General features: G+C 48.1%; 1 protein-coding gene across 2 annotated transcripts in view; it reads left to right on the top strand.

Annotated features, from left to right (window-relative positions):
* The window catches only part of FRMPD1 (FERM and PDZ domain containing 1), a 140,581-nt gene that overhangs the window by 36,155 nt on the left and 82,618 nt on the right, over positions 1-21,808 (top strand). Inside the window, exon 1 of one of the 2 annotated variants that reach the window (XM_044779199.2) lies at positions 12,652-12,856. The exons of the other annotated variant lie outside the window; for it this stretch is intronic. The gene's annotated coding sequence lies outside the window, so the exon portion shown is untranslated. Of the gene's footprint in view, positions 1-12,651; positions 12,857-21,808 lie in introns of those variants that run through there. 2 annotated transcript variants of the gene reach the window in all.

The raw sequence follows: 21,808 nt of genomic DNA, 5'->3' as shown, positions 1-21,808 counted from the left end.
TTACTATGTTTATAGTGTTTTTACCCCATGCAGGATTTTTTATTTTTATCTAATAATATCTATTCACTGTCTATTTAATGTCTATGACCTCTCCTGCTCCAAGATTAAATTATCTCATATTTCCTTCAAGTACTTTTATGGTTTCACCACTTACATATTTGATTCATTTGGATTTTGCTTAGGAATAAAGAGTAAGATTTAAGAATTAAGACAGTGATTCAGCCCTTTAATTTTTTTTCAGATGGCCATGTAAGTTAGACTTGGAGCCTTTTGAGGGTCAGAACCATGTCTGATTCATCTCTGTGTCCTCCACAGCACCTCTCACTAATCAGCAGCACTCACGGAGCATTTACTAGGGCCAGGATATCCACACATCCTTGTGTGAACAACTCCAAAGCCCTTGCACATCCCAGACACTCTTCCCCTCGTAGCACAGCGCCTCGGCCATGGGGTCCCAGTCAATGTTACCTGCATGACTGAATAAATTTCCATATACTTAAATGGGGCTACATGTTGAGCCAGGTGAGCAAAGCAGAGCAATTCAGAGAACTCAGTCAGGCTAAGTGAATGCCTCTACACACCCAGCATGGTGCTGGGCCACTGCACTGGACTAGCACAGCTCTTCCACTTACCTCTGACCTCCAAGCAAATAGTCTAACTGTTGTGAGCTTCTGTTTTCCTCATCTGTGAAATGGGCTAATAAAACCTAGCTCAGAGGAGTATTGTGAGGGGCAAGTGAGCATTGTCTGCATAAGGACTTTGAAGGACCTCAAGGCGGTGTGCCTTAAGGGATTGTGGTTCAAGTGTGGGTAGTACAGATAGCATTAATGGCACACCTCTATTGTACGTCTTTTCCTGGGAGGGCTGAAAGAAGAGGGGGCGGCTGAACAGAAGACAGAGTTGTGGGGGAAGCACGGGCTATAAGTAGCTATTGCTTTCCTCAAGTGACCATTCTCTGAAGTTCCCTCTGGAGCCACACTAATGGGCACATTAGTATCAGTTGATGAAGTACCATATGCTCTGAAATGTTCTCCCAGCGAGCTTCATGGGAAGCGGCAGGAATTCATGGTCCGTTACAGGAAATCTGCCATGACTTGAGCCTCTTGATCTCCTAGGCTCTGGAAGGTCAGGCTGTGGCCCCAACCACATGATGATGCACAAGACATCACTTGTTTTAAGACGGAAAGTCTGTAAATTCAGCTTATCCTTGTCTGTTAATACCAGGGTCATAAAAGCACCTTTTAGTTTTAAAAAGAAAATGTACGTTTTAATAATGGATTATTTTGTGAATGCTCTTGCTGTTTGGTTTCAAGCTAATCAGCATGCGTAACAGTCATTAATCAGGGTCCAGACTAGGAAAATATATCTTCACTGTCATTAATAAGTAAATAGTTTTTCGTAATTCACCACCTTAAATTTACTGTACCTTCAGCATTCCGTTGCAAAAAGTATCATCTCTTTTTATATCAATCTTCACAAAAAAGGAAAAAAGGAAAAAAACAAAGCAGCAGCAGCAGCAGCAGCAGAAGGACCCAAGCTCCACAAACTGTGAAAGAAAAAGCAGACTTACGGTGTCAGGATCTGAGAGTTCCGAAGTGCGTGATGACAGCGCCTTTTATTGAATGTCTACAACACCCCTGATCATATGCTAGGTACTTTGTCCTTATTATTTAATGTAATCCTCACAACACCCTTCAAGGTCAGTATTATCTCTTTGTTTTGATGAGAAAATTGAAAGCTTATGTTAGCTGTCCAAGGTTACGAAGCTACCAAGGGCTGGAGCTGGGATTCAAGCCACATCTGACTGCACAGCACAGATCCTCCCCAGAATATCCATCTGATTCAAAAAGGACACTGAAACACAATGTCGCAGCACATGGTACATAGTAACAAAACATGAATAAAACCTTGTTTTTAAGAAAATCTAGGTCATTGATCTCTCTCCCTATCCTGCGCTAAAGATGAGAGAGAATGCCTCCAAGACTCTCTCTGTGCCTGGAGCCTCTCCATGCACTAGTTTCAGAACTGAGGGTTCTAAAGGAGCCTTCTAATGGAAGAGGGCCAGGCTAGCACTGTCCCTGGGCCCCCCGGTGCCCTGCAGTCAGGTTTGCTCTGCCTTCACCTGTCTGCCACACTGGGCTTCTGTTTAATAGGGTTTGAATTGAACAAAGGATTCCACTCTTCTCCCTTCTGCCACAGTTAGGAAAACACTGATGCAGCTCGATTCTCTGTTTTACACGTGAAGACACTCAGACCCAGAGCAGGCTTGACCAAAATCACCCAGAAAGGGAGGACTGACCCTCTTCTATTTCAGGTTTTCGTTGCTGGGTCACTACAGGGAAACTATTGGGGTGACAACGACGATCACTATGGGAAATATGTTCCAAGAGCCTTTCCAGCTTGTTGACCGAACAGCGGATGGTGGCTGACACAGATTTAAATTCTGGCTGTATCGCCTACTAGCTGGATTATTTTGAACAAGTTATTTAGTCTTGCTGAGTCTCTTCATCTGCAAAGTGGACATCCTAATACCGCTTGTTTGAGTTTGTGATAATTAATAGCATATTTAAAACACCTCACATACAATAGGTTTTCCTTCCCATCCTCAGAACCTTGCCATAGACTGTTCTCTCTGCTCAAGAGCTCTATCTTCCTCCCCTGTTCAGGCAGCTAACTTGTGCTCATTCTTTAGTTTCTTTTATTAGACTCCCTAGGTGTAATCTGAGCTCTGGCACTTACTAATTAAGTGACCTTGGGAAAGTTAGCCTTAGTTTGCTCATCTAATAAAATGGGGGTACTAATAACATACACTTCATAGAATTATTAAAATGAGATATAAGCTGCTTAGAACAGTGGCTAACAAATATTAGGTCTCAATAAATTTTAGCAAGGACAGTTTTTGTGGTCCACAAAATAATTCTGGAGAGCTCTCTTTCCTTCATAATAAGCTATTCACATTGTCTGGAAGCTCATGACATTTACACTTTATTCTTGGAGTTCAGAAATTTCACCAGAACTTGTTTGTAAAAATCCATTCTGCCAATCTCTGTCTTTTAATTGGTGTGTTTAGATTACTTACATTTAATGTAATTATTGAAATGTTAGGACGTCAGTCTGACATTTTATTGTTTTCTGTTTGTTCCCCATTTTTCATTCCTCTCTTTCCTTTTCCCTGCCTCCCTTTGGATTACTTGAGCGTTTTTTAGAATTCCAATAAGATTTATCTATAGTGTTTTTGAATGTATCTCTTTGCGTGGCTTTTTACTTCTTGGTCAAGGATTGAACTACACATGCAGAACTTATCACAACTACTGGTGCTGATATTTGGCCACTTCGAGTAAAATGTGCATTTAGGTCCCTTTACCCCCTCTCCTTTTTAATATAATTGTCTTAAATATTACCTCTATATACACTGAGGACATTTGACAATATTATAACTTCTGCTTTCACCACCAAACATAAATTTAAAAACTCAAGAGGAAAATTATAATCTATTACATTAACCAATATTTTCACCCTTTCTTTTATTTTTTATTCATTGCTGATATTCCAAGTTTCCTTCTTTTATCATTTCCTGTTTGAAGAATTTCCTCTAGTCATCTTTTTAGGTAGGTCTATTGGTCACAAATTCTCTTAGTTTTTCACCTTCATTCCTGAAGGATATTTTTCTAGATATAGAGGTCTGAGTTCACAGTGATTTCCTTTCAGTGCTTGAAAATGTTATGCCACTTCCTTCTGGCCTCTAGGATTTCGAATGAGAATTCTGCTGTCATTTGAATTGGGGTTCCCCTCTAAATCATGTGTCATTTCTCTCTCCTTTCAAGATTTTTTTTTTTGTCTTTAGTTTTCAGAGTGTAATTATGATGACTTGGTGTGAATTTCTTTGAGTTTATCCCCTCTGGAGTTTGCACAGCTTCTTCAATCTAGGCTTATGTCTTTTGCCAAATTTGGGGGATTTTCAGCAATTATTTCTTCAACTATTTTTTCACTTCTAGTCTCTCTCTTCTCTCCTTCTTGGATTCTACTGATATGAATGTTAGCTTAACTTTGTTATTTTTTTTTCAGTCTATTTTCTCTCTGTTGTTCAGATTGGATAAATTCTATTAATCTGCCCTTAAGGTTCACTGATTTTTTTCTTCTCTCATCTCCAACCTACTATTCAGCCTGTCTGGTGACTTTTTCACTTCTTTCATTCTATTTTCCAGGTTTATAATGTTCATTTGGTTATTTTTTATAACTTCCATTTCTTTGCTGATAGTACCTATGTTTTCATTTGTTTCAAGAGAATTCATAATTGCTGGTGAAGCATTTTTATGATGTCTGCTTTAAATCATTGTCAGATAATTCTAACATCTGTAGCTTCTCCATTTTTGGCATCTGTTGATTGTCTTTTTCTCATTCAAAGTGAGACTTTTCTGGTTCTTGGTATGATGAGTGATGTTTTTTATTGTATCCTGGACGTTTTAGGTATTATATCATGAGATTCTGGATGCTATTTGAATCTTCTATTTCAGCATGCCTCAGCTGACACTGCCCTGGTGGGTAAAGGGAGCACTCCCCCATTCCCCCTGGGTGGGGATGGAAGTCCAAGTTCCCCACTCCGCCTCTGCTGGCACTGCCCTGTTGTGGAGTGGGAGGTGGGTCTTGTCACCTTAGGGCAGGGGTGGAGTCTAAGTCCCCGACTCAGCCTCTACCGACCAGGGGCTCCATACAGGAGGCAAAAAGAAAACCTAGGGACTTCATTGCCATGTAGTTTCTTGAGTCCTGAGGTCCCTAGCTGGTCTACCTTCTCTCTCTATCATTCATAAGAGTTTCCTTATGTTTGCTTGATACATTATGCCTAGGGGTTTTAGCTGTATTTCGCAGTAGGAATAGGGAGAAATGTATTGCCTCCATCTGTCCAGAAGTGGAATCCAAGGTATTTTTAAATGACTACTGTGTAGCATTCAATAAATTCTTTCTATCTGAAAATTCAATCTCCTTAAAGTCCATAAAGTTTTCTTCTATTACTTCTTTGGTTATTGCTTTGCTTCCTTCTTATTTTTGCTCCATTTGGTACTCATTATTTGCATATCTCCTAGATAGTTCATCTATTTTTAAATATTTTCACTCATAATTTCCATTTCTTTGTATTTTTGTCTTGGTACTGTGGGATTGTTCTCCTTTTTCATCTTTCAGACCATTAAATAAATTTTCAGTGGGGTTCACTCTATTTTTCACTTCCACAATTGAAATGTTTAAATTTAGAAATTGTCTTTTTAACTTCCCCAAACCATTTCTCCTCATTCTTATAATTTCCAATCTCTACTTGAATATGCTTAAAATTCTTATTTAATAAACTTACTTTTTCTTTTTTTAAGCCTATCTCAGTATGAGTCCTCTCTTCTAGTTATTTAGCTTGGTGTTCAAGCTGCTGAGTCACCTGAAATGATCTCTGACCGTCTTTGGCTCCTCTTATCAGCAAGTCAGGCTATTGTGGCCTCTTGGGTAGCAACAGTTCAGCCATTGTGAAAGGAAAGAAAGATGCCTCTTCTCCAATGGCCTAGTGGTGAACAAGCCTGGTCCGCTGGGTCCACCAGGCTGAGGCAAAGTAGGAGAGGCCTCTAGGATCTTCAGACACTCCTAGTTTGAAGGAGGAATAGTTGGGCTGCTGTGTGTCATTGTGTAGGTTGTCTACTGTACAAGGGTAGCTGGTTGAGAGGATAAGCAGGAGCTAAAGTCCATTTGCTGAACTGTGTGTGTGGCGCTATGTCCACCTGAAGGAAGGGAGCATTATTTTCTCGTTTGCACAAAGGCATCTGAGGGGGATGCCTTTTTCTAATCCACATAAAGCTGCTGTATGGGCTACTGGTGGCCCTGCAAGGGGTCGTTTCGCCCAACTGAGACATTCCCTTCTAAGGAGGCAAACAGCAGAATCAGGAGTCTTCCCTCACAGGGAGCAGGCAGGGGCAGTTCCTCCTTACCTGCTAAGGGGAGGCACTCAGTTGGGGCTAGCTGGACCCCCAGGTAGCCCCAGAATCAAAAGGCTTCACTGTAGTCTCCCTAGAGAAGCAGGTCCTTTCTAGGCTCCTGGCCTTGGTCCTCCCTGCAATTTTAAACAGTGTGGCAGAGACACCATCCCTCACTGGCTCAGTCTCCCGGGCAGGTGTAAGATCTCCTTTAGGCTCTGCCATCGGCCCCAGCGTCCTCCCCTCTCCATTTGCTGTATGTCACACAGTTGGAGTCACTTCAGCAGGAAGCTGGGTGAGAGAGGCAGTCAGCCACAGGATGCCTTCTCTTTAGAGAATCCCCCGGATAGTCATCCTAACATGGTTTAGGAAATTTCTCCTCATTATGATTCTGTTGCAGTCATCTTTTTCCCCCAAGGATAGAGCTCTGTTACCTAGATAAACTTGAGTTTGAATCCCATTTACCAGCTCTGTAACCTCATACAATCATTTGACTTCTCTGAGCTTGTCTCAGTTTCTTCGTGTGTAAATGGGGATCATGTTTATCCTGCATAACTCAAGTTGCTGTTGAGAAAATAAAAGGAGATGACTGCTCTGTCTGGTATTTACAAACTGTAAAGTGCTATGGAAAAGTAAAGGAGATGAAGAAAGTGGTGATGGAGAAATGGTAGCATCTGCCCCGGGGCCGTGGGGAGCAGAGCAGCGGTGCAAAGCTGCGGTTTCACAGCAGAGTGGGAGTGGGATTGAGCCTGTGGGAACTGGAGCAGACACAGTGGCAAGACCAGGGTAGAGGCACTCTAGACACTGGCCACAACCTCAAGGGCATGCCTTTCTCTTAGGAGCTGATCTCCCAAAAGCTGAACCAGCAGAGGAAAAGAAATTTTTAAAAGAGATGAAAAGAGTAAAAGATACTAACGCCACTGCTATATTTTCAAAGCTGTCCCTCAGAACACTGAAAGATTTATCTAAGGAATGAGATAAAAACCCATCTGACAGGAGACATAAAGAGCTCAAAGATTGTTTTTTAAATTGTGATAATCATTTCCAACTCTATGCAAATGTCTCATCCTTTTCCTCTGTTTCCAACCAAGTCATTAAGTCCTTTGCATAAGCAACAGATAAGAATACCAGTTTTATCAAGGAGCAGAGAATACGATGGGGAAACGGGAAAAGAAATTTGAGCAGACAAGGCTTATATGAGAACTAAAGAATCAATCTCCACTCCCCACTCCTCCCCCAAAAGTAAAAATAGTTCATCTTTGGGAGAATGACTGTGATCGGTGATGAAGCAAGGTTTGGAGAGCGCTGGGATGCTGAGCTCTCTTCACGAGCTTGCTGACAACCGGCTTTCTCGCCTAAAGCCCCATTAGTATTTTCCAGTGACCTGGACAATTCATTTTCAAGAAGTGAGCAGTGAATGTCTGCTGCTGTGTTCTAGAATCTTGGGAGTAAGAACATGTTGCTTTTATGTCAGTTTCTCTCTGCAGAGAAACAATTTACTTGTCCTCAAGACATGATAGAATCCTCACGATAAGCCCCCAGTTTCTTTTGTGGACAACAGCAGAACTTTTCTTTCTGACTGGATAACACTTTACCTTCCTTAATCTCAAAGGATCATCCAGCTTAGAGCTCAAGAGACCTTGCTTGTCACAGGTATCATTCTTTCCTTTTACAGAAGAGTAAACTATGGCCCAGAGAGGTGCTGTGAGTTTCTCATAGCCACACAGCAAGGAAGGCACAGAACTAGGTTCTAGAACTCTAGAGCACTGCTTTTCTATAAGCAGCTTACCCCAAGTGCTGGCATGGATCTCAGATAGGGCTATTCCTAATGGTCTTTCTGCAATACTCCAAAGGTCCAGGAGTCTTGGTTCACCAAAGTCTCAATGAAACTGTCTTCATCATAGTTCAGTAATAGGGAGATCTTGAATATTAAAAATATGTCATCAGTTTATGTGGTACCAAACTGAGTGTGGTAATAACCCTCTCTTAACCCAACCATTCTGTTCCCATCCAGTCTGGATTTATATTTAAATCACTACACTTCAAAAGACATGAGTCCATGGGAGACACTCGACAATGTTGAATGAATGACCACTGGAGGCCCATCCAGGAATCATGTCCTTTTCGATCTGAAAGAGACCTCAAACGTCATTCTGTCTCATTCCTCCTTTCTTCTGCGGCCTGAGGAGTGAGAGGGGACTTGGGCAAATGGCTGAACAGTACTAGAAATCGCCTCGCCCTTTTTTTCTGTTTCCCAGACCAATGTCCTTTTCTTCACCTGCATTGCTTCTCATTAATTTGATATGAAGGCATTAAAATGGCCAATTTACTTATGTGCTGGTATACAAAATAAATGTTTCTAACATCTAATTTAAAAACACTACTCCATACAAAGAGACAGGGTCAGGTGTTTTGTTTTTTTCAAGCCAGATGGAATTTGATCATTCTGAAGAAGAGTAGAGACTTGTCCTACATCACGGCAGACAGTAAAGCTGAAATTTGAAGCAGTAACCTATTCTATTTTGGGAACAATAGATACGAAGTCAGGAAGAGTTAGGCATTCTAAGAAGGAAATTGTATAGAAAAGCTAACTATTAAGTCAGCTCTCAGAAGTATTTGAATGCAAAGGAGATTAATACAGATAGGGGAAGCTATGGGCACTTAGCGGATGACAAATAGCACACTCAGCCAAAGAGAAAGCAAACTTTTAGCTGAAATGGTACTTATGGGAAATAAATTCAAACCTCAGATGTTTTAGCAGGAAGTCTCATTAGGATGCAACACTGCTTCTCATTATGGGTTATTACATAGTGCCACCAAAAAAAGGAGAGGCGTCTGGGAGGGACAAGGCAGGGCCAAATAGCAATACGAGAAATTTCAGTCTTGCTGCATCCTGCTCTGTGTTAACATTGGGTCCTCTCATGCTATTCTCTCACCCAAAATGACTTCAGAGTGACAAAAGCAGAGATTAAAAGTCATCTATATTGAAATGACAGCTGTTAGGGTAAAACTCTTTTGAGAATCTTATGTATATTTCATTCATCGATTTATTCATTCATTCAACAAATATCTATAGGGTTCCAGGAAGACAAAAATAAATAAGATATTGTCTTTCTCAGGGAGGTCTCAAGAAGACAGACATGTAAATAAATCACCGTAGAGCCGTGTGCTTGGTGCTTTATTTAAAGAACAGACCGAGTACAGCGCAGGCACAAAGGAGGGCTGGGCGGACCTCCTGGAAGAGGGGCTGTTCTTGGGCAGGATTTCAAGGAGGAAGAAGAATCCGCCTGGCAGGCTGTGGTAAAGGAGGGGAAATGAGAAAGGCTCGCGGGGTGGGGGGGGGGGGGGAAGGCAACGGCTTATCAAAGTATTTAGCACCTTTCGATTTAGAATCCCATGTGAATCCCAGTGCAGCTGCTCTAAAGCTGTGGAATCCTAAGTAAATGGCTTCCCTTCCCGGAGCCTCAGTTTCCTCCTCTGTAAAATGAGCATGCTCCTCTTCCCTGCATATATTGATCCTAAGCATGACTAACAGTGCTGGCCAGCAGGCGATGAATGCTGTTTCAGCTCTAGGAAGCCTTTTTAGAACATCCCTAGGTTGCAGCATTCTTATTATGCTCTCTCTGCAGAGCAGGAAATGTAGACCCGAGAGATTATGGAACTTTCCCAGGATTACACAGGTGAACAAGTGGCTGTGTTGGGAACTGAACCCAGGCGGTTTGCCTCGAGACTGTATGTTTTGGCACTATGCTCTGTGCCCTTCATTTCATGAGATATTGTGTGTAAAGCGCTTAACACAGTGCCTGGCACATAGTAATAAGCTAATGAATTAGCACTATTTTTACTATTGTAAAAATTATGTGACCTAGAAACATAAGGTATGCAGTGTGCAGGTATGGGGGAGGTGGAGACGGAGCCACAGCAGTAGCGGGTCAGATGGCTGAGGGCTCTGTGCCACGCTAAGGTGTTAGGGCTTACTTCTTGTCAAGGTCAAGGAGGAACAATAGATGTATCTTCAGCAGGAGAGTGCCTTTTAGATTCGTGGTTTAAAAAGATCACTGGCAGCATGTGGCAGATGAATTACAAATAGGCAAGACTGGAGGCATTTATTACAGCCTCCTCAAGAAATGTTGAGCTCCAACTAAGGCAAGGGCAGCGGGATGAAGAGAAAGACAGAGTTGACTGGACTTAGTGACCAGTAGGGTATGAGAGCCAGGAAGAGAGGAGAGTCGAAATGTTGCCTTGGTGTCCGGGAAGGTGGTGCCACTGCCAGTTGAGATATGGAAGCAATGCAAAAAGGGGTAATTTAGGGGAAAGACGTGAGTTTGGTTTTGGCTCTGTTGAGACTGAGGCACCTGAGAGGTTTTCAGGAGACATCCAGCGGGCAGTTTATGTCCCTGGGTTTGGAGCACAGAAGAGGGTCTGGGCTGAAGCCACACAGCCCATAGAATTGCTCAGTCAGGGTGAAGAGGAAGAAGAGACCAAGAGGGGACAAGAGGAATCTTGGCATGTTAACAGCAGGCAGAGAAGGAAGGCTGAGGGGGAAGAGGGGTCGGAATGGGAACCCCCGGCAGAGTGGGGCCCCAGGAGCCAAAGGTGAAACTGTTTACACGTGAATACATAGCATACCTGAAGACAAGACATTTCTGGCATGGGTAGCTCGGAAATTGCCCTCGGAGAGAGACAGGGCAAAATTCTACAGACAAATTTGTACTCCCTGGACAAAGGGGTGAGTTTTTGTCTTCTTTTCTCACAAGTGCCCTCTTTGGCCTTTAATCTGCATTTGGGAGAGTGATTTGGTTATTAATCTTTATCTACAACACATAATATTTAAAATTAAACTTTATTTAGAGAGAATTGCAGATTTGCATGCAGTTGTAAGGAATAATGTGGAGAGGTACAACACAATTTCTCAGAAGCTTACTTTAGTCCCACCACGGCTCCAGAACTTCCTGTCTCTGTCCGCTTCTCCTAAGGGTGCTTATCCTGGGGCAGACCTCTGTACACCGCAGACCCCAAAGAGTGAAGGGCTCACTCAGCTCAGGGATCTGGTGCAGAGGGGCTGGGGCATTGAGAGAAAAGGGAGTTTGGGAGTAGGTTCCGAGGAGGCCTTCCAGAGACGCAGCCCCTCAGGCGAGCCTGTCTGGACAGAGGCCTGGGTTAGGGACTGGAGGACACAGGAGGTGGGTGCAGGGCGCCTTCTTCATCTAGGCCGGGAGGGCTCCGAAGAGCTGCAATGCTGCTGTGTTTGTTTGTTTGTTTTTAGGAAGACTGGCCCTGAGCTAACATCCTTGCCCATCTTCCTCCACTTTATATGTGAGACGCTTGCCACAGCATGGCTTGACAAGCTCAGCCTAGGTCCGCACTCGGGATCCGAACAGGTGAACCCCAGGCCTCTGAAGCGGAACGTGCGAACTTAACCACTGTGCCACTGGGCCAGCCCGCTGGCCTTTTTTATTTATTTAATTTTTTTATGAAGGACACGTGTTAACACATATTTGTGCACCGTTCCATCACCAGAATGATCTAACGTGCCAATCTGATGGTGTCTCTTCCCTGCTCAAAACTCCTCCCACGACCCCCCATTGCCCTGAGAACAGAGGCAGTTCCCTGGCCAGGAACTGGCCCCTGCTGCCTGTGCTTCAGCTCGAGGCTCCTGCCCCTCCCTCGCGACATCTCTCATCTCGGGGTCTTCGCTTCTGCACTTTGGGCCTGGAGGGCTCTCTCCACACTCCTCCCTTTCCTTGGCCAGCCCCATTGCTTGTCACGTTTCTATTAAAGGGCACCCTGTCTAGGAGGCCTTCTTCCCTCATTCAGCCAATCCGGGCACCCGCCATGCCCCGTGCCCTCCCCGGCACCCTGGGATCACACTGTTGTTACAGACACTGCGCTGTATTGACAGTCTGTACGCACTGTATTAACAGTCCACAGACAGTACACTCCATGAAGGCGGGGGCTGTGCTCGATTCAAAGCTACATCCCCAGTGTCTAACACAGGGCACCAACCTAGCAGGTGTCGAGGAGGTATTTCGGGGGGAAAAGAGTTCTTTGACAGAGCATGCATTTGCCATGATGGACAGAGAGGTGGTAGGACCGGAGCCAGAGGAGCGGGTGAGACGGCCAGGCTGTCAGAAGAGGGCTGAGCGCAGAATCCCAGGGCACCCCAGCATTTTAGGGCTCTGGGGTTTGAGGACCCTCAAGGAGACCAAGAAGGAGGGGTCGGAGAGGCCGGAGGAAAGCGGAGAGAGCCCAGCGTCCCAGCCCCCAAGGAGTGTGCAGAGACTGGGGAGGTGATCCGAAGTGCCAGATGTGGGCCCACATCTTCCATCTCCCCTCCGCCGAGGGCCTGCGTCCCCCAGGGCTCCGCGTAGCCGCAGCTCTGCGAAGGGCCTTGGAGTAAGAGAGCGGGGGAGGGCAGGCGTGAGAAGGGGGTCGTTCCTTGGCACTCTTCTGGGTTCCGCCGCCGCGCTCTGGGCGACCATGGGGAGCCCCTTCCTCTCCGGCCTCAGTCTCCCCGTGGGTACTCGGCGGGTGCTGCGCGCCCAGGCGGGGAGCTGGGGACGGCCGGCGGAGGCAGGGCCGGGTGGGAGCGGACCGCCCACTGCGGCGCCGGGACCTCGGGGCCCGCGAGGCGGCGCGCGGGGCTCCTCCCCCGGCGGGGGTCGCGGCGCCGGCAGCTGGCGGCCCCGCAGCTGCAGCCTCAGCACCTGCCGCGGCCAGACGGCGCGGGCGCGGCCGGCCCTGCGCGCCCCTCGGCTGCAGCGCGGGGCGGGAGGCGGAGCCCAGCCGAGCCCGAGCCGCGCCGCTGCCCTAGCCTCGCCCGCGTCCGTGCCCGCCGCCGGGCGGGGCCGCCCTGGCCGAGAGCGTGAGCCCGGGCCGCGTCCGCGCGGGCGGCGCCTCCTCTGCAGGTAAGCGCGAGGTCCGGGCGCCGCAAAGTTTTGGGGGGACTGCCGGTCCCTGCGCCCCGGGCCTGCGCCTCCGGGAGCTGCAGACTGCCTGCCCTCGGCTTCCTCCGCGCCGCCCTTCGCCGTGCGCTCCGCCGGCACCACTGGCCGCAGGGGACCCGCGCCCGCCTCCAGCCCTCGTGTCCCCACTCCCGGCGCGGGGCTCGTCCGCGGGCTCGCTCAGGGCCTGCAATGGTTAAATCTTGACACAGTATCAATGTGTTGCTTAAGTTTTCGAGATCTGCATGGTGTAGTGCAGAAAGCGGCAAACCGCGAGGCGGGGAGACCTGGGTTCAGGTGCTGCCCCGGCCAGCGCCAACTTTCTGAGTGGCCTCCCACCAGCTTGCCCTGCCGGGGCTCGGCCACACCTGGGCCAGGACGGGTTCTCCAGGGACGATCACCTGAAGCACCATGCCAGTATGGCCATTTTGTGAGTCGAGGGGCGCCTCTGAGTATCTCAGCTCCAGGGCTCCTTGGGGGACGCACAGAAGTCAATCTCGGGGGTCACGTCGCTAACCTGCCGCAGCTTTGGCTGAGCTTTAGGAGGGGTGTTGAGTCGGCCTCTGGGCACAGAGGATGCTCGCAGGGCTGGGAGTCGTGGCTCCGGCTCCTGGTGGCTCCTCTGCCATCCGCTGACTGTGTGACCTTGGGCGGCCTAGGGTAGGGGTGTGTGCACTAGATGGCGGTTGAGGTCTTTCGGCTGTAAACTCCGGGAAGCGGCATCTCCGGGTTCCTGTATTTAGGGTCACTTTGGGTAGAGGCAATATTTCACCGAGAATCCACCCAGCACTTGCAAATGTGCATCTAGGAGATAAAGGAGCTATTTGCAGTTGGCTTTGGGAGTCCCGAAATAGATATGGCAAAGATTGGTGAACGCTAGCCTTCCCTCCGTCAGTGCTCTGGACCATCATAAAATATTCAACAGCATAATGATTTGTTTTCAAAGTGGCTTATAGATCAGGAAGCGTTTCTGTTTGATTTGGTTATTTTTGTAAAAACCTCAAAATAGTTGTTTGGGAAAAAATAATGCACTGTTCTAGGGGTCCTGACATAGAGGCCGGGATCTGCTTGTTTCTAGTCTTAAGTGATGATTGGGATGTATTCTAATTAAGACGATTTAAAATCACTCCAGATCAGGCGTCCTTTGGTGGGCAGTCAGTATAGGTGTGGCTGGAGAGGCCTATAGTTGGGCACATGGGTGTTTTCCAGGACAGTGAATTCTGGTGCAGCCACAGCAGAACAGGACAAGGTAGTTAACTGACAGCCTAGAAGGTGAACTCCGTTCCTTTGCCCAATCTCTCATCCCCCTTGGGCTGCAATTAGCGTCTCCCCAGCTTGTGGGTGAAATCTGTTACAATGAAAGGATTCTTATGGAAGTGATCTTATTATTTTATTTCCTTCCTGGACTTCCTGGTTTTAAGTTTCAAGCTTTATGAAATCGGGGGACTAGTGAGAGTGTGCTTTGTGACTGGCGCAGGACAGGGGCAGAGCTGCGGTGCGTGAGTTGGCCTTTCCCGACCTTACTGTGTCGTTGAAGCTAATTTGTCCAGAGCCCTCTACCTCTCGGGTGCATTCGAATCCACCAGTCTTTCCCTCTTCATTCTTCACTGGTTCTGCAGGCACTTTCTCACCACTCATGCAGGAGGACAGCGACAGGAAAAGGCCCTGCCCGCCTGGAGCTGGGGGTCTAGAGAAGAGCAGAGAGGGTCATACCACAAGCACGCTGGGAGTCGTCCCAGGGCCTCTGGGAAGGCTGAGGAGGAGAATTCCAGCTGGGGAGATGGGGAGGCCTGCACCGTGGAAGCGGGAGGGCAGGAGAGATTTCACAGGTGGTGAGAAGTGGAAGGCCGTTTTCAGTCAAGGCACTGGTGTGAGCAAAGATACAGAGGCAGGAAAGGCAGGGCCCAGATGGAGACCAGCGAGTCTGCCACAGAGAGGGCAGAACACTTCAGAGTAGACGACAGTGGGAAGAGGTTCAGAGGCTCTGACCCGCGGCTGAATCCACACTGGTTTGGGGGCTATTGGGCCTCTGAGCCCCACTTTTCTCGTTTGTAAAAGGGGAATAATAGTAATTCTAAACTCACAGGGTTAAATGAGGTCATGTGTAAAAGTGCCTCACAGAGTGTGTGTGTGCAACAGGTGTGTGTTAGCAGTTCCTTTTATTAGTGTGCTCACAGGCAAGCTCCATAGACGTTGCTGGACACCGTTGGAGCATGTAAATGGTGCTTTTTGTTTTAGTGTGTGTGTTGACTTAGAACCTCACCACCAGGAGCGAGTTCCTGTGACAGTGTGATTTGTATTCAAGGTGCCCCCTAATTCAAGGGACGGAGGCTGTTTGTTATTTCGAGGATGCTCGTCAGCTGACAGCAACAGCAGCCAACGCCCCTAAACACTGTCAGGTGGTGGGAGGCCACAGAGGACTTAGTGGGAAGACGCAGTCCCCACCGCCCACAAGCTTATCACTGCATGCTCAAGGACCCAGGTGGGGGATTCGACAGCCAGACATAGTTACAAAGATTTCAGCATTGTCCGTATACGCTGGGAACTGGGCACCGGCTCCTGTCCACCTTAGTGTAGGTTGCTGGGGATTTGCAGTAGCCAAGGAAGGAGAATGGGACAGGAGGGTGAAGAATGACGTTGCAGCACCTTATGACCGTGTGGAGCACCACGTAGCGTCCATGATACTGTCCTTCACTGGTTCGTTTAACAGTTATTCCACCTACTCTGTGCTGGGGAATTATCCCAGGTGCCCCGGGGATCGGAACGAAAGGAAAGCTGCCTGCCTTACTGGAGTTTATATTCAAGCTGGGGAAACAAGAAACACGTAAATACATAAATAAGATAATTACAGGTGGTGCTAAGGACTGGGAGGAAATGAGCAGGGTAATGTGGTAGAAGGTAATGGGGTGCTCCATTTGGGGGAGGCTGGGGAAGACCCGTCTGAGTCCTGGAGAGCTAAAGCAGAGAAGGAGCGGTCACGACGAGAGCTGGGGCAGCGTAGCTCGGTGTGTCAGAAGGCAGACTCGGCCACGCTGCCTGGATTTAAATACCGGCCCCTCTGCCAGCTCAGTATATTCCACAGTCAGGTTATTTAATCATCTGGACCTCAGTTTCTCCGTCTGTGAACTGGGGATAGTAGCCAACCTGGTAGGGTTGTTGTAAGGATTAACGAGCTGATATATGTAAAGTATTTAGAATGATGCCAGGTAGGTAGCAAGCACCAAACAAAGTTAAATTAAGGGCATTGAGGAAGGGGCCTGTTCTAGGCATGGGGAACAGCAAATGCAAAGGCCTGGAAGCCTGAGAGGGCTTGGTCTGCTCTAGGACCTGTGCTCCTCTTCCGTCCCCCTTTCTTCTCTGTGCCCCACCCCGTGCCTCCCCTCTGCTCTCTCCCTCTCCCCTTTCTCTCACTGCAAGCCCTGAAGATTAGTGCCCCTGGAGGTGCTTGCTGACGTCCAAGGGGAAGTACAAGTGGGGCTGAGCCCACGGTGCCACCTAAGCGAGCCTTGCCCACTCGCTGTGGGACACCCATGGCCAGCATCCCCCTCCCGCCCCGGGCAGGAAGCTCCACAGCAGGGGAGCAATCATCCATGACCTGGGACCTTTCCTTCTCCCTTGCTCCCTCCTGACTGAAATCTAGTCACCCACCAAGTCCTGTCATTTTTACTTCCAAAATCTCTCTCACACGTGTCCCCATCTTTCCATTCTCTCTCTGAATGTCAGGCTTCTGTTTTCTCTGAAGTGTGGCCCAGAGACCTTCACTGGGTCCCTTGTGTATGGAGAATGAAGTCTGAAGGCCTCAGCCTGGCAGGGTGTCTCCGTTCCGTCTCTCAGTCCCCGTCCTCGCTCACCCTGTCTTCCACACTTAATCCCTCCTAACCCCCAGGTCTCTCGGCCTTTGCTCCTGCATCTGGGCCCTCTGACTAGCGTGGGCCTCAGCCCTGGTGGTCTGGCCCATGCCTGAAGAACCAGCCCAAATCCTGTTTGCCCTAAGAGCTGTCTTCTGGCTCTGGTTGTCCCAGGGTTTTCATCTTTCCCTGATCTCCCACTGCACTGTGTACCTCTCATGGAGAAGCCGTCACCATCAACCTTGAAGGATTTTGTGTGCCCTCACTTAGGTGGCCACAGCCGTGAGAAGTCCCTGGGAGGGCAGGCATGATGTCATTCTTTTTTTTTTTTTTTAAAGATTTTATTTTTTCCTTTTTCTCCCCAATGCCCCCCGGTACATAGTTGTACATTCTTTGTTGTGGGTCCTTCTAGTTGTGGCACGTGGGACGCCGCCTCAGCGTGGTTTGATGAGCAGTGCCATGTCCGCGCCCAGGATTCGAACCAGCGAAACACTGGGCCGCCTGCAGCGGAGCGCGCGAACTTAACCACTCGGCCACGGGGCCAGCCCCGATGTCATTCTTCCCTCTACCCCACCGCCCTTCTCATGGAGCCTAGCCCTAGTCCAGGCCTGATACGTGTTTCCTGTATTGGATTGACAAAAGCCTGTGATTTTCCTGACATCTGAAATGGTTTGAGTCAAGCCAGAAACAGATGCTGGTGCTCACGGATTGTGGTCCTCAGCTGAACGCACTCGTGGCCTTCTGAGGCCTCGAAATGTCGGTCCTTCATTTGACGATGAATTGATGTAACCTCAAAAAAGAGTCTGAACTTCGAATTTAGCTTTCAATATAGCCTATTTTAATATATATACTATGTAAAATTAGATAAACTTCAAGCTAGATACATTTGACAATAATTGTTTGTGTTATAAAAAGATTCTTCACCATACCAAAAGATCTGGTATGGAAAGCTTTCGAATGCTAAACATGCCTATGAACTTAACACCATTCGCTATATAAAATTTTGATTTCTGCACAGCTGTTGTGGCTGTTCTTCTAATGTAGTCTAAGATATGCACCAAACTTAAAATGCATTCATGGAAGCAGGGTAACACTGTCTTAAATTTGTTTTGGTAACTACAGATTACATTATGCAGCTCTACAAATATGAGGGTTTAAAAAAAAATTAGCTATCTGCCTGAAGGACAATGGGAAGCCCAATTTGGTGCTTGGTCAGTTGACGTGAGGGCGGTAACTATTATTTTCACTAAAGTAACACGGTATTTTCAGGGATCCAACTGATATTTGGAGACCTTTTTGCCAGTGGTTAGAAATAGTTCAGGCTTCCAATCGTTTCACAAGCTGGCTGCTAAATGATGTGTGCTTAACACTGGTTCTTTTGGGAAAAAAAGAGAAAAAACGCTAATTACAGGCTAGAAAAGATATGGTGGTAAATCTAAAAGTATGAAAGTACTGTGTGTTCTTTTGACCTCTCTTGGATGATCTGAGATGCTCATCCGTTTCAGTAAAAGGGTAACATGGCAAATTTTCAAAATCCTGAACGGAAAGAGCTTCAGAGGAATTCATCCGGATGCAACAGTGCTTAGTTCTCTGAGATTTTGACTTAAGAGAAGACAGATGTGCAGGCAGATGAGAAACGCTATGCTTCCTGTTCTCTGAGTATCCAGAGTGTAGGGTGTAGGCTAAAGCTTGTGAAACCAGCGATAACACCACCAGCCCGCACGGCCCCAAACTCTCCAAGGCTAACATGTGAGCATCAACGTAGTTAAGCTTCTGAGTTACTGCTTTATTGTTTTCTTCGTTCCAAAGGAAGAATTCAGAAGGATGCAAAAGGAAAAGGAATTATTCAAATAAAGGTGAGAGTGCATTTATTTGTTCTTGTGAAAATAACTCAGTTGGTTGCTGGAGTCTCTGCTCTCTCTGGTAGTGTCCGGAGGACACATCAAGCCCAGGGCTCCCCTGGCACTTGGGCACGTGCTGTTGGCTCCTGGGCTGGTGAGAGGTGATGTCCATGTGGAGATAATGCTCTTCATGTCTTCCTCTCTGGGATGGGGGACATTCTGCATGCAGGAGCAGAAAGAATTGGTTGTTTGTTTTCTGAGCTACTTCCTGGGTCGTTAGTTGCAGTACGTAGTTCTTCACAAAAGCTGTGTAATAAGTTCCTCAGTGAGAGCACTCCCTGTCTATAGCCAAAAACCTGGATTCATGCAGGATATTTTAGCCAGCTCAACAGTCGTAGACCTTCAAACAGGGTTGCCAACTCTGGAGATGATCAAGTGCAGCCTTTGTCTGGTGCAGGAATCCCCCTAGCACACCAAGCCCGGACCTGCCAATCCGGGAGGCACGCCTGTTCCATTGTCATTTGGCTCTGATTACTAGAAAGTGCTTTATTAGGCCAAACCAAAGTTTTCCTCCAGGCCATGGCTGCCTTGTTGGCCTTGGTTCTGCCCCTTGAAGCTGCACACAAAAATCAATTTCTTTTTCTCCATGACAGCCTTTTAAGCCATTTGGACATTCAAAGTCAAGAATCAGGTCCCTGAGTCTTCACCTTTTCGGGCAGAATGCCCCAGTTGATCCAGACCCCTGAAAAGGACAGAGCTAAGAACTGGACACAGCTGTGCAGGTGGGGGTCTGCCCAGCCCGGAGGGGAGAAAGACCATGGCAGCCTCACTTCAGAGTCTGTCCTTGTATTAGCACAGCCTGAGGCCCAGGTGGGTTCCCTGTGGGCTCCCTAGAGTATACTGTCATCTTCCTCTTCTGGGCTCTACACCGGGCCCCTGGGAACGGCATGCGTGTTGGTGTCAGGGAGGCCTGGTGGGCTGAGGAGGAGAGTGACCTCGACCAGTGCTGACACGGAGTGGCTCTGGTGAGTTGGCTCCCTCTCTGGGACTCGGACCCATCAAGCCAATTTCTTCTAAGGTGCTGTATTAGTTTCCTGTGGCTGCTTTAACAAATCATCACAACCTTGGCTTAAAACAACACAAATTTATTTTTGTACAGTTCTGGAGACCAGAAGGCTGAGGTCAGGATGCTGCCAGGGCCTCACTCTCTCTGGAGGCTCAAAGGGAGAACCTGTCTTTGCCTCTCCCAGCTTCTGGTAGCTGCTGGCCTTTCTTGTGGCCGCATCCTCCCATCTCTGCATCCTTGGCCACACTGCCTCCTCCTCTTCTGTGCTGAATCTCCCTCTGCCTCACTCTTAGAAGGATGCTTGTCATTGGATTCCGGGCCCTCCTGGATCATCCAGGGTGAGTTCCTTGTCTGAAGATCCTTAACTTAGTTACATCTGCACAGACCTGTTTTCCAAATAAGGTAATATTTATAGATTCCTGGGATTAGGGCATGGACATATTTTTTAGGGGGCTGCCGTTCAGCCCTTGGTTCTCTACTTTCTCTACGTATTTGACTGTCTTTTCTCTCGATTGTATTTGAGCCCAGCTCTCCAGGGTCACCAGCCTCAGGTCTTCGTTCCACGTGTTTTGGGTCTCTTCCTCCTTCAGCACTGCGCCTGCGGCTCCAAGGGCCGGGGCTGCCTAATCACCCCTGTTCCATCAGTGCGGCTGGGGCTCAGGGATTAAGCTGCCCAGGAGGGGCCAGCGCTTTCTGGTCCACTCCCTTGGTTTCCCCAGCATGCTCTGGCAGGTCAGTGGAGTTCTTATCAATGGGAAGGAGAGGCTGTGCCTATTAAAATACTACCAATTCTTAGACTTAGGGGAGATGCCACAGTGAACATGCTCTGCATAGAGAAGGGACACAGAGAGGAAGACTTTGTGTCCTTGCATTTTCCCTCTAATTTAGTCCCAGATTGGCTCATTGACCTTGATGGAAGTTATTTATATTCTTAGTACCCAAGTATATGTCTCTTTCTGTAAAAAGTCAGGAAATGCTGCTTTGCCGCCCTGAAAGTATGTTATAGTGTGATCTTCTTGCCCTTCAGCTAGCCTGGCTCAGAAGTTCCACGTCCCTTTAAGTGGGGTCTTCAGTCAGCTGCTGGCTAATGGGCTCTTCAAATGCAACGCAATAAAATATGCTTTTCTGCAAAAAGTGTGTGCACTTCTTTGCTTGCAGTTGACATTCCAGAGTGCCAAAAGGCCTAGGGCAAGTCAGAGTGTTGGGTCTGGTGAAGTCTGAGGTGGAGCTGAGGCGAAGCGGAGGTAGGGCAGTGGCCCAAGGTCTGGCACCGAGCAGTTCCAGACCCTGCTCATGGCTGTCACTGCTGCCCCAAGATGACTGGCTCACACCTGCCCGGAGCATCCTCCTGGGCTGCTGCTCCACTCGGTTCAATACGCTTTGCTAAGAAAGGCCTGCTCAGGGATGGGGCAGGCGGGGCTGCGGAGGAGGGAGGAGACAGATGAATCAGCCGGTCCCTGCCCCGCCTGCCGCTGGCAGCAGGTCATTGCAGGGCAGGGTGCTGTGAGTTAGAGACCCATGGGAGCCCAGCGGAGGGCTGGCCATGCCTTGGTTGAGATCCAGGAAGGCTTCCAGGAGGGACTGGCATTTGAACTGAGCCCTAATGGGTGAGTAAGAGAGAGGGGGGGAAAGGTGGATAGAGCTGTCCACCCAAAGATGCCCTCAGTTGTGTCCCCACCAGGACCCCAGATTGCCCCCTTCCTGCTCATCCGGCTGGACCTGACCTGGAAGAAGCTCATGTTGGGAAGGGCCCCTCAGGATCGTCTCGTGAGGCAGACTTCCAACTGCACTGCTTGGAGTCCTCAGGGCAGGGAAGGGGGAGCGGTTCGGAGATCTCAGCTTCTCGTTTTGCTTTTTGGGTTTAAAGAACGTGATTTCCTGTTTTGACAAGGCTTGTTTGATGTAGCTGCTTGGAAATATCTGCTCATCAAAATGTCCTGCTCCGTCTGGGAAGTCTTTTCCAGGCTGGGGGAGCCCCTGTCCTGCCCCCTCATCCCTCCAAGATAACTGCCCAGATTGGGTGGTCATGGGGTGTTTCACCCTAACCTGTCCACTTGACTGAGCTTCTCCCGGGCAGGGGCTCAGCCTTCTGCTCACTTGATCCAGGGCTGAGAGGGGGCTGGTCCAGGGCCGAGAAGAAGGCTGGTCCAGGGCTGAGAAG

The sequence above is a fragment of the Equus asinus genome, chromosome 10 (genome assembly GCF_041296235.1).
Source record: "Equus asinus isolate D_3611 breed Donkey chromosome 10, EquAss-T2T_v2, whole genome shotgun sequence".
NCBI classification, from domain to species: Eukaryota; Metazoa; Chordata; class Mammalia; order Perissodactyla; family Equidae; genus Equus; species Equus asinus.
This window is presented reverse-complemented; position numbering and strand designations above follow the sequence as displayed.